The following is a 13,137-nucleotide window of genomic DNA, read 5'->3' as shown; positions in this document are numbered from 1 at the left end:
TTACAAGAAACATGTATCTATTTACAAGGATGAGAAATTCAAAACTTCCCCAGGCAAATCTTTTTTTGTGTGAAAATCCCCTATTTTAAGTGACCTCGCAAGTTTATTCAGAGTAGGCACTGCCATTAAAAGATGCAGTTTCACAGGGTTTAGCTTTGAAGGAGCTGATATGAAATACAAAAACAGACCTCCCTTCTGTAGTGTGTACAGGCATTGTCATTCTGTAAAAAAAAGGGGGGAAAACACATTGGAGGTGATGCACAGGCTTTAGAAGCAAAAATAGTTCAAATAATCTTCTCAAGTTATTTCTGAACTTTCATTTTTATTTTGTTATTATTACTACTGTTTTATTTCTGAACATTTTGAGGTTTACATGGTAGTTTTTTTGTCAGTAGCAAGATAGAATAACAGTTATACTTAACTAGCTTATATTTTGTCAAGCAATTAATTAACCAGTGTATTAATATTGATATATTTTGATTGATTTCAGAAAAGAGAAAGTCAAATTCAGGAAAAATGACCTAGTATATGATCCAGTTGATACCAAATTATTGGATTGATTCCCTTTTTTGCAGAAAGTTGCTTGGACTTTAGGTCCTACAGGTTAGTCATGTGAGAGATGAAACCGTTTGAGTGGGCCCGTATGTCACCGCAAAATGTGGTAAAACCAATGCTTTTGCCAGTGCTCAGAGAGGCCATCAGTGATGGTGGAATGAAGAGTGGGAAAGATCAAGAATATTGGCTTCGGCTGACCTGGGTTTGAATTTCAGTCAAATCACTTTAGTGGCTGGCTGGACTGAATTCCTCTGACATGAAGGTTCCCAGACTTTGTCTTATGGTTCTTAAGATTCTGTGTTTTCCAAGGAACTATTACTTACCACTTGTTTATTCCTATATAGATTTGTCAAAAAGATTTCTGTCTGTAGGTCATTAGACAAAAGAGCTGTAGGAGACAGTCAGGGTATGAGATGGTTGGAGAGGTAACTGGGTGTTAGTTAGGGGCCAGAATCCCAGGTACTCACCCATCCCTTGTGGGGTCTGTTCTAGCACAACTGAAAAGTTGACCAAATGGTTCTTGGACATTGCCTTTCCTAGACTGACTTCTCCCTAATGCTGGGTTAACTTATAAAACTCCTCTCGAAGCCAGGGTTATAAATTTCTCTATCTTGTATTAATTCTTATTTGATATTTTCTCTAGGTTTCTTTTTTTAAATGTGAAAACAAAGTCTATTCCATTTGTGAGGGTTTTTATTTGTTTGTTAGCTTGGAAGTCTTGTCTTTGTTCCTAGAGATAACCAATATGAGTAACCTTTACTAGCCCATTTCTACAGTAGATGCCAGGTTCTTTTCAAAATGAAAATTAAAATGCTTTACATGGAGAGTCTACTCTGGAAAGAAAGTTCTTTGAAACTGTGTTTCTTAAAGCAAACAAATGTGTAAGAATGCTAATTAGCCTCTCTATGCTTTTCCATAGAGCATCATGTTCCATTCACCTCATGTATTAAAAATATAGAATAAGTGATCGGTTTCTTTTTTGCCAGAATTGGATTCTAATGGCTTATTTGCATCTAAATTTCCTTATGCCTAATTTTAGTTAACAGTATCATTCTGGATCATAGTATTCAAACTTTGAATAAAATTGGAAAGCCGTAACTAAACATGTTGGGACTCCAGGCTCCTAAGATCAATCAAAGCTGATAGTTTTCGATTACAAGTCATTGTATGCCCTTTATTTTCCAAGAGTTAGTGCAAGCTTGCTAGGATTTAAATGCAACTTTTAATTAATCTCAATTATTTATATTTTTATTCTGGTGTTTCTCAGTGTATGGTCTATTTTCTGTTTCATTAACTTTACTTGGGAATGCTTGTTTAAAATTCACAGATTCCTGGGCTCCACTCAGAACTTAGTGATTCAGAATGTCTGGAAGTGGAGCCATGGAATCCACATTTTTTGGGGGAAAAAAAAAGGTTTCCCATGTAACTGTTATGCACACTAAAATTTGATTTCAGTGCCACTGAAAAGAATTAACAGATAGGCCAGTAGCCATTAAGTGAGCTATTTTGGAGAGAAGGAAGGATGAAGGGCAAGAAAAATTCAGGCTGGAGTATCAGTGTATGAATGATGAAAGGTCAGTTGCCATTTTCTTCCTCTTCATTTGAAAATCTTTTATTTTGTATGAACAACTGATATTCACTAAAATATTTAAGAATGGCAGTCATTTCTTAATTCACACTAAAGAGATAAATACAGAAAAGGAGAGTGTTTAAAAAGGTTCAAATGAATGAGATGCACATGTCCACAGGAGACAGCAAAACTGATAATAAGGTTGATATGAAAGACAGATTAAAGGAAGGGGACAGAGTGTTATTTCCATTTCCTGTTACGGATTTATTTCCTTGTCTAAAAAAAAATCCTAAAGTTGAGGTTAGTTCCAGTTGATTTATCCCCATCTGTATATACTGATTTGTTAAAATTATTTATTAAAATGAAATGAACACTTCTGACAAACATACAAACTCTAAATGTTAGAAAGTTAATTGCAGATGGAACTACAGAATCTTCAACATTTGGGTTGAAATGACCTTGTTCATTATGTGAAATAGTTCTTATCAAATAATCTTTTGGGGAAGATTTCCTTCTATCTCAGTTTTGCTTTGCCTTTAATTAAGAAGTTTGTCCACATTCTCTAAATATTTTCTCCTAAGAAAGGGAGAAAATAAAAGAATTGCCATTTCAATTTTTGATACACATAAGTGGTAAAATATTTGATATAAAGCCAACTTGAGACGATAAATAATTCATGCAGTCTATTGGTAATTGGTGATGTGAGATGGAACCACATAAATGAAATGTATCTCTTTGCTATCATTTGCCCAATGTAATATATTTTATAGACACTAATGATACACAAACAGTAAAGGTTAATGATGTTTTGAATGCTGATTATACATAAAAGATGCTTCAAGTCATACAAATATTCCAGAAATGATCACACAGTGAGCTATTTGTTGAAATAAACATTACAGGATGGCTTAAGGTCAATTTAATTAAATATATATGGAAATCTTTTTTGTAGTTGCTTGTAACTAGCTATTGCTCAGTCATTTAAATCTGTTTACTTCTCAAATAATCAGTTCTAGAAAAGTAGTAAAATGCAGTGTGTCACCAATTAGTGCAACTTTCCCTCAAAGTTAATTAACCTTTGATTCAATCAAAGGACAGAGCAAGTTTTCATTTATTTGGGAGGTGTTGCTGCTATTTTCAGCAACTCTGTTAGGACTTAGAATCTTCTAAGCAGGCGCTTAGACAAGATGTATCAAAGAGAAGTCAGTTTATTAGAATAAAAGTAGATAAAATGGATTAATTAATGAAATTAGTGATACAGAAAAGTCACTTTTTCCCTAAACACGTAATTGATTTAGAGTGTTCTTACATATTTAAGGAAGAGTTTTTGTTACCACTCAAATCTCCATGAAACTATTGTTTCATATAAAATAGTGAATAGATAAAATATAAGAAGTTTTAAAGGACAGTGGATTATGCCCTTGTCCATAATTAGAGTGTTTTTATTTACCCATCTGGTCTGTGGTAAGTTGTAACTTTGTGAAATAAAGATCATTAGAGCTCAGCACAGCAAGAAAATACTCACTTTTCATCCCTAAAACTGAATGACACTGCTTCACTGAGCAGACCTGAGCAGGCTGCTTGCAGCACTCAGGGTGTTGTCATCCCGCTGCAGTTACGGTGACAATCTAAATAGGAACTGGGGTTTCAAAAGCTTTTCACCAGATGGGAGGCTTTATTTATTCCCAGCAACCAGCTGCCAACAACTTCTCTTTCTGGTGAACCTGCTTACTTATTTTACATGGAGAGGTGGTGGCTGCTTTAGGGTGTGTTTATTGAGAATTTCAATTCCCAGTTGAACAAAAGTATCCTCACGTAATAACAGCCAATTAACACAAAAGCAGCTTCCGTGTGTGTGTGTGTGTGTGTGTGTGTGTGTGTGTGTGCGCGCGCGCGCGCGTGCGATATAAGGGAACTATTCATTAGACTCTTCTTGCCCTGTTCAATCAGCAAACTGCTGTGACTGTGGTTCTTGCGTGCTGGTGGGGGGAGTGCAGAGCTGGAGGAGGCAGTGCCTTCGCCAGTCTTACCTGCTTGACTCTGGAGCCTACTAGGGCCCTGATAAGGTACAGCTGTAAGGGGACCCTTCAATCCACAGTGGCCCCAATCCTAGGATCCCTAAGCCTTGGTATAATGCCCTTATCAGAAGTACTGGAATTCAATTAAATTATGCGATTGACAACACAGTTAGTCTGAGAGCAGTCTCCTGACATCGGAGGTTCCTGATGTTCTCCCTGAGGAACTCGACATGGGTCATTCTCAAACTCGTGTAGCAAGTCCACCTTCCTCTATCAATGGAAGAAACCCTATGGGGAACCACAGGTGAAATAGATTGAAGCAGTGTCACCAGAGGGCTCCGGAATCACAGCTCTTTAGCACTATCCTATGTGGATTTGTGGCAGTTCCTTAATAACCTCAGGTACTGTTACCCCAAATGTCCCAGAACCAGACCAAAACTACTTCAGAAATATGTCAGCTAGACCCTGTCCTAATACACACTGTACAGCGAAGCAGGTGGCCCCTGCCAGACCACCAGGCAGGTCATCAGACCAAGTAATCTGTGTTCCTTCTCTCAAGCAACAAGGCCACCTAATTTTGTGACACCTCAGTATCCATCTATGAGATTGATTCCATGTTAATCTGGGTCCTATTATCCACGGATCCACACATTATAAATGAGCATAGACAATAAATACCTGTTTCAGTAATTTTGACTAGGTCACGTATTGGTTTCCTAGCATCATTTCTCTCACCGTGTTTGCTGAAATATGCCCACAGGGGGCATAGAGTTTAATTATGTGTAACAAACTTAATACGTGTATGAGAATAACTCTAGAAGCAAAAGTCTTATGGACCAGTGAGCATCATAACCTTGCCTGGTTTAGGGTAGCAGAAGTGGCTCATGTGGTCAATACCATACGAAGGCTGTAGAGTCAGCTAGATCATCATTTGCTTCTCATTTTTATTGCTCACTGGGAAGTTGCTAGATCTCTACAAGCGCTGGCTTCTCAAGTATGAAGTGGAGAACATAAATAGTGCCTACACATGAGGCTGTTAATGAGGATTACATGAAATATGTATGTGAAGCCCTTAACATAGTGTCTAACATATATTAAATACTTACAAATGTTTGCTATTTTAGTTAGTACTAAATTTATTATCAATAACCCAATTATAGTTTATAGGCTAGATAACTGTATTAATTTCCTAAAGCTGCTGTAACAAATTAATCACAAATTTAATGACTTAAAACATTGCAAATTTATCTTCTTACAATCCTGCAGCTCAGGAGTCCAAATTCAGTCTGGTCGGGCTCAAGTCAGGGGTCTGCAGGGCTGGTTCCTCCTGGAGGCTCTGGGGAGAAAACATTTCCTTTGCTTTTCCAGCTTCTAGAAGCAGTTTTTGGCTGGTGGTCTCTTTCTCTGTCTTCAAAGGCAGAGTGTAGTGTCTTTCCATCTCAGTCTTGCTCTCTCTCATTGTCATTGTCATTGTCACATCCCCTTCTCTGTCTTTGACCTTCCTGTCTTCCTCTTGTAAGTATCCTTGTGATTACATCCAGCCCATAGACTCAACTCTTCATCTCAAGATCTGCAAAGTCCCTTTTGCATGTAAGGTTTCTAGGACGAGAGCCTTGACATCCTTGGGTGAGCATTTTTCAGCCTACCACAACTGAGACCCAAGCACTTACGTGACTTAGACAAAGACAACTGGCCAGCAAAGTGTTTATTCTGATTTAGTATTCTGTCACTCATTGCAGATCTAGTCTTATTTTATTTTGAAAACAACTTCACAGACTCTTATTTGTTATTGTTTTTTTAATTAACACGAGTAGTATATGTGTATAATTTTATTATAGAAAAATGTGGGAGTTTCTCTTCTCCCATTCTTTCTCAAATGTTACCACCCTAATGGTTTCATGGCATGAATTCTGATATCCTTCTATGTATTTACATAATTCTTACATTTTATTTAAGTGTATATAAATGCCCATCCATCTTCCTTGGTCTTTTTTTATTATAAATAAGATCTTCCCATAACTACTACTCTGTCTCCTGTTTTTTCACCACTTACCAATGTCATTTTTTAATAGGGAATACAGGATTCCATGGACTATATCTTATCTTCAACTATTGTTTTTCAGATAGACATTTCTATTCTAGCTTTGGCTGTCACCTCAACACTATAATGAATAGATACCTTTATGCACATGGGAATGTATTTAATAGTAGATTTTTAGAAGTGGGAACATTTGTGTGTGTGCGTGTGTGTGTGTGCACATGTGTGTTTTAATTCTAAAGTCTAAAGTTTTGGAACTGTTAAACAATTTACAGTCTGACCAGTGGTGTATGAGAGTGATTATTAACACTGTGTCTTCAGTTACACATGATATTCTCAATTTTTGTCCCAACTTGACAGGAAGAAAATTATACTTTATTATGGTTTTAATATATGTTTATTAAATTAGTAACATTGATTAATGAATGCTTCTTTAGAAGGATGGTTCAAATATAGCTGCATAAGCTATTCACTAAAACCTCGTTGCCCTAACTGGACAAATAGTAAGCCACATGACAAGTCTTGAATATATGTCACATCTTTCATGTTTGGCCTGACTCCACAAATTACAGCTTATGTAAGGCCCTTTTGTATCTAATCTCCTGGTCAGTGAAGTATTTCTTTGGTGTCTGATCACCTTCTTTATATATGGTTGCTTTTGCTCACCATCCTCCTCTAAACCAGTTTTATTTGTTAAACAGGCTTGGGGTAACCGAGTTCACTATGACTTCATAATTACTGTGATTGTGATTCTTATTTTTCCATTATTTTCATATTGGTTTGGGTTTCTCACTGATCATTTAAAAATAATTAAACTAGTCTACTATGGTGTGCACAATCTATGGTGCCTGAGGTTTTACAGATTGTTCTGTTTATATACAAAATAACATCAAGCTGAAACTAATTTATCAATCTACCATGGTTCTTCAGGTGATCAATTGTCACTTTTAACACAATTGGAACCAAACTGCTCGGGAGAATGGCATAGAAGACGTCTAATTTGCACTTGCTTAATGTTGACAGAAATGCCATGGAACCCAGTGTCCTTTTCCATCAGTGTCTCTTGAATGGGGTCACCTGGAAGCTCAGCCGCACTGATTACGTGCCCTTGTGGGTCCCCTTTGATTGCAGTCACGTTGTCAAGATTCAGTTATGTTTCATTGGTAACACAAGAAATTGCAAGTATAACCTGAATTATTTTAGAGCTGGAGTTTTCAACCACTGGAGCAAGTGTTTGCTTCTACTATGTTGTGGGGAAAAGTTTATACTATACGCCAGTAACTGAACTTGAAATTATGTATGAAAAAGCAAATGAGAACCCTGATATAGGACTCTTAGAAATACCCAGGATTTCACAGTGAAGCGCTTTAGGTGGTCAGGGAATACTCTCCAGGGGGTTGATATATGAGCTGAGATCTGAAATGATAGGACGAAAGCAGCCCTGTTAGAATTTAAGATTGAATATTCCTGGCAGAGGGACAGCAAGGGAAAATGTCCTAGGGCTAGAATGAGCTAATTTTTAAGACACAGAAAAGTCCATGTGTGGCCAGAGCCTAGTAGACACAGACGAAGGTAATGTGGGATGAGGCTGGTGAGACTAGCTGGACGAGATTATAAGCACAGTGGAACCAGTAAAGGATATTTTAGAGAAGGAGCGATAGGATTCTATCTGCATTTTGAAAGGATCACTTTGGCTATTGTATGAAGAATGGACCATGAGGATCAGAATTAGCAGCAGGAAGACAAGAAGAGAAGTTGTGCAGGAAAAAGATGATTGTCGCTGGGTTCGAGGGATCGCAGTGGACATGGGCAGACATGGAGAGAGTCTAAGTGAACAGCAGAGGTAAGGCTGACAGTGCTTGATTGTAGGGAATAAAGGAAAACATAGATTGAAAGACGAGTCCTGGAGTTTTGGATTAAATAACAGTGTGGCCATTTACAGAAATAGGATTAACAAAGAGGCAGATTTATCTCTTGTTTTGAACATGTTAACTTTGAGAAGGCTGCCATGTGCAGATACCAGGGAAGCAATTAATAGCTAAGACCAGCACCTCATGGGGAAGCCTGCACTAGATTTAACAACGTTTTCATTATCAGCATAAAGATAGTATTTAAGGCAACAGTAAGAAGTGAAATTAAAATTTAATAGATAAATTGAAGGAGACATCGAAAAGAAATGGAGGCATTGGCTAATCTCCTGGGAGAGTCTGATGCTTAGCATTCTAGGCAGCAGAGGAGGAGCAAGTAAAGGAACTGGTTGAAAAAGTGAAAAGCGGCCAGTTGAAAAATGAGAAAAGAGGGCTTCACAGAGTATAAGAGATGAGAGGGAAGTACGAGGAAGTGAACAAGAGCATTTAACGAGGTGAGTACTGGGAAGCGTCTGTTTGAACTAGCAGTGGAGTGCTGGTGTGATACTGACCGGAACAACTTGGGTTGATGAGGATGTAATTCTAGTTGGAGCATATAGGAGAGTGACTTGGAAGGGAGGCAGTATTAAAAGGGCTTGTTTAAAAAAAAATGCTCAAAACTTCAGGAGGGGAAGTTGATTCGTGGTGGAGTAGATAGAAAAGGAAAAGGAGACAAGAAAGCGATACTTAAACATGGGAAACTATGCAGGGGGTGTCGCACTCATTGCAGTGATCCTGTAGAAAGAGAGTAGTAACGCAGGGAAGAGAACCACGGAGGTGAAGCCCTTGCAAGGTGAGGCGAGGACGGCGAGGAGAACCTATGGAGGCATCGACCTCTGCAGGGCGTTTCTCCTTTGAAAGAGGAGGAAGAAGGCGGGAACAGACTCAGGTTAGGGTTGTACATGTGACCATGAGAATACGTAGCACATTTTTTTTTTTAGAGTGGAGGACTTTAATATTTCAATGGAATATGATGCAAAGTCATTAACTAAAAGTGGAAAGAGGATTAAGGAGACCAGGAGATTAGAAAGGAAGGAAGAGGCGTGAAATGTTTCTTGATGAGAGTAAGAAAGGTTCTCTTGCTTCAAAAAACAGTGCAGGGTTTCTGGGAAGTCCCGAGGACTCAGCTGAGGATCATGAATTTGAGGCGATATCAATCTGGCCAGTTTCAAATTGGTTTTTTATTTTAATTGAAAAACTTCATTGCATGAATATAGACACAAAAAAAGAAAAACCTTTGAATCTCGACTTATGGGTTTTCTGGGTAGTGTAATGGGAGCACGAAAGATAGGCTGGTTGATGCCAAAGAGAGATTATACTGATGGATATTTAAATTAAAACTAGATTACGATGATGCGAAGTCTAGAGTAAGCTGGAGAGGCAATGGATTGAGGGTCTAAAAGAGGTGGAAGTGTTGTTTCTGTGAGACTACTTGACAAAAACAGCAGAAACAATGGGACTTGTGTTTCAAGGTAAGATGGTTTCTGGTGATACCAGAGAATATGGCTGATTCAGGAAGCTCATTCATTCATTCATTCATTCAACAAATATGTTTTGAGTGCTTCCTATGTGCCATGATGTGTTTTTAAGCCACAAATTTACAGTAGTGAACAAATCAGACAAAAACTCTCTACGCTAAAAGGTTCTACCTGCTAGTGGGTAAGAGAGATGACAGACCAAGACATATATCATAAAGTGTCAGGTGTGATGAGTGGCAGGGACTGAGGGAGGAGAGGTGGTCAGAAGCTTGGTCAAACAGAAGTCCTCATAAGTCATGATAAAAAGTCTGACTTTTTTCTGTAGTGTGGGAGGATGGCACTGGAGGATTTTGATGGTGTGTGTGTGTGTGTTGGTGGGGAGGCAGCAGTTGAAGAGAACATAATTATATTGACGTTTACAAATGAATCTTAGGGCTACTATCTGATGAGACCTTTTGTGAGCAAACTAAGAGACCTGCTAAGAAGCCTCTGTCCTGATCTAGGCAAGACCTAGGGGTCTTTCCCCACACGAGGGCAGTTGTGGGGGAAGTGAGCAAAAGGGGTTGAATTCAGGGTATGGTTTGAAGGTAGAGCATCAAATTCTTAGGTTCTAAAGCAGCAGTCTTTGAGAGGTGGCTCTTTGTGACTTGCTCAGCTCATTCAACCCCAAGAGACCACATCCACACAAAAGCCTGGCATGGGTCAAGCATTCAAACTGGGCAATTCTTTTCACACTCACAATTGCACTTAATCATTACATCAACTTTATGAGGTAGGTTTCATTCACCACCTTTCAAATTACTGTACATCATGGACCTTGTACGCTGTGTGAAAAGAGCTAATACAAGAGGCATTAAATTTATAGATACCAAGAGAATATTGTATTTATTTTCTATTCCTTATCTTTGTTTGATTTAATAGCAGCCTGGAGTTGAATTCTGTCTTGAGAAATTCACAAGAGAGTGTACACATTTTGGGTTAAAAGTCAGAACAGTCTACAGCTTTTTACTCCATGAGAAATTCAAGAGAATAATCTAACTGTGTTTAAAATCTCACAAAATGTTTTCTCCCCACAGAAAGGCATTGCTTTTGTTTCACAGGTCAGTGTTGTCCTGTGTCCCCTGTTCTTGCTCCTGCTCGCAGATTGTAAGACCTATCAAAAATAGAAGAGTCATAGCTGAGCCAAGTAATCTTGATTTGAAATTACCTTTACTTTTGGAATAGTCTTCTGCATTTAACGCATACAGTTTTGGCACAAAGCAGTCGCTGGCTCTCATCCCTGTTTCCTCAAGCACTAGCCTCTCTTCTGGCTGAGCCACAAGAGCAATTAAATGCATCCCGAGACATTAATCAGAATGGTGTTGGAGGAAGAGCAAGGTGTCAAGGAGCTGGGAAGTCAGGGCATTAGAGAACGGTTCTTACAAATGTTAAAATTACTTATACCATCAGGGAAGGTGTGAGGAGATTGTGACCGAGGTCCTAAAAAACCAATAAAGGAAGGGAATTGACAAGGAGGTCAGTAGAAGCCAGTGATGATGAGAGCGAAGTGTTCATGCTAATGGCATAGATAGAGCTCCTGATAGCAGGGGCTTCTGGAAGAGCAAAGGGAGGAGGTGATGACTTGGTAGTGTCTGGGCAGGAGGACGCTGCTCGCCCCACTATCTAGGTGTGAGCTTAAAGACTATGTGAAAATAGATACCTCTACCTGTTGGCAAGTATCCTCAGGAGATGGCCAGCATTCAGTTAGAGCAAGAAGGTGCAGGAAACTTCAAGAGAAGATACTGAGAATGTAGGCTAGGGTGCTGGTCATAGAGTAAGAAATTCAGAGGACACAGTGCAGTTGTTACTTTCCTCATCTATCATGTTGAGGTAAAGCTCAGAAAGGATTGCTTATCCAGAGTCACAGCGCTTCTAGGTGGCAGTGGAATTTGGACTCCAAAACCTCTGCTCTTTATAGGGGATATGAAGCTAATTCAATGTAACATCAGAGAAGTGCTATTATTTACCATTCTTTAGCCAGCAAAGCATTGCAACACAGACACTTAACAACGCTTTTGATGGTAATAGATGAATTCTCTACCCCACTTAGAGAGGTCTCAGTGCACTGGTAGGTAGGCTGACTGCCTCTAAGACATTTGCTCAGGTGCTGGGCAGGGTGAACTCTGGGCCTTGATAGCCCCTAGCGCTTGCTTTAGAACAGGCCTAAAAAGGCAAGAAAAAATAAATTTGGTTGTGAAACAATGTTTCACCAATTCACAGTGTGATTAAGGGCCAAATACACACCCAGCTGTGACACAATGCTACGCGGAGCCATGACGAATAGAGCTTTATGTCACTGACGTCTTTCCTGTATCAGTTTTCATTCTTCAGTTTTTCTCTTTTTTAATTCAACCATACAAGTATTTAAATGTTCATTCTTTCCAGAGTATAAAAATCTAAATTTTCCTTTGTTAAAAAAGTTTATCTGGTCAAAGGTGGTTGGGAGAGTAGGAAGGGTTGCCTTAGCAACCAGCACGTACAACGAGAAGCAGCAATCCCTATGAACTCTGAGGGCAAAGGCTTTCTATGGTTCAGAATATAAGCCATTTTTAAAAACACAACTTTAACCTCTTTCTCCAGCCACTTGGAAACAAGAAATAATTTATATAGTAGTTCCATATTTTAATAACTTCTTATTCCCTAACTAGTAGACAGAGAAAGCCAACACTTAAGTGCCCGCAGAGAAGACTAATGAGAAAGCCCCACTTTACTCCAGAAGGTCTAGAACAGCTTCATACTTGGATGCACCCCAGGCATGTGCGGTTGGGCTGAGTCTTAGCTCCAAGACCCCGGTGGGGATCGATTGTCTGCAGTGAGGGTGAAACCTGGGATCTTCTCCTCATCAAACAAGCCACCAGGTTTCCCAACCCCAGGAAGTAGAAAATGTCTATTCTCTGGGGCAGTTAAGCTTGAGATGCTTGGAATGTGGTGGCAGGGCTTGTGGAAGGTGCAGGGATGAAGTGAAAATGTGTGTAAGAGTCATGAGACTTTTATGACCATTCCTCACCCCTCTTCCAAGAACAGAGGCTGTCAAACACATGCCCTTCCACTCACCAAAGCAAGAAGATGAAATACTATTTTCTGGGGCGAGTGCTCTAGGAGAAGACATTTCTCATGTGGGATCTCTGACATTTGGGGTCATTTACAGTGCTGTCTGTCCACTGGAGAGTCTTGTCGTGCACCTGGATCTCCTGCGTGACAGTTAGTGCCTCACCTAGATGGGAATTTAAAGGCAAGGGTCATAGGATGCTTCAAAAAACCCTCTAAAATCAAGGCCAAAACCTAAATTATCAGGAAAAAATAATGACTTGGAGCAAGAACATAACTCAAGATAGTCAAAAGCAAACTTGATAAACTATGATTAAGATGCTTTGTTTGATCTATGAAATGAAAATAGGATTGATAGATAAAGAAAAACACTCATGGAAATTTAATTTATGAGAGCCAAGATTTTAAAAAATTAGTAGAAAAATATATTCGATTTTCAAAATAATTCTCCTGTAATTAGAACAAAAGCACAAAGAAAGGGATG

The 13,137-nt window shown here is 39.0% G+C and overlaps 1 long non-coding RNA gene across 1 annotated transcript in view; it reads left to right on the top strand.

The window, feature by feature from the left end:
* The window catches only part of LOC116659602, a 101,700-nt gene that overhangs the window by 71,418 nt on the left and 17,145 nt on the right, over window positions 1–13,137 (top strand). The window lies entirely within an intron of this gene.

Source organism: Camelus ferus, chromosome 24, assembly GCF_009834535.1.
Source record: "Camelus ferus isolate YT-003-E chromosome 24, BCGSAC_Cfer_1.0, whole genome shotgun sequence".
Lineage (NCBI taxonomy): Eukaryota > Metazoa > Chordata > Mammalia > Artiodactyla > Camelidae > Camelus > Camelus ferus.
The sequence above is the reverse complement of the archived record's forward strand: the minus strand, read 5'-3'. Positions and strand labels throughout refer to the sequence as shown.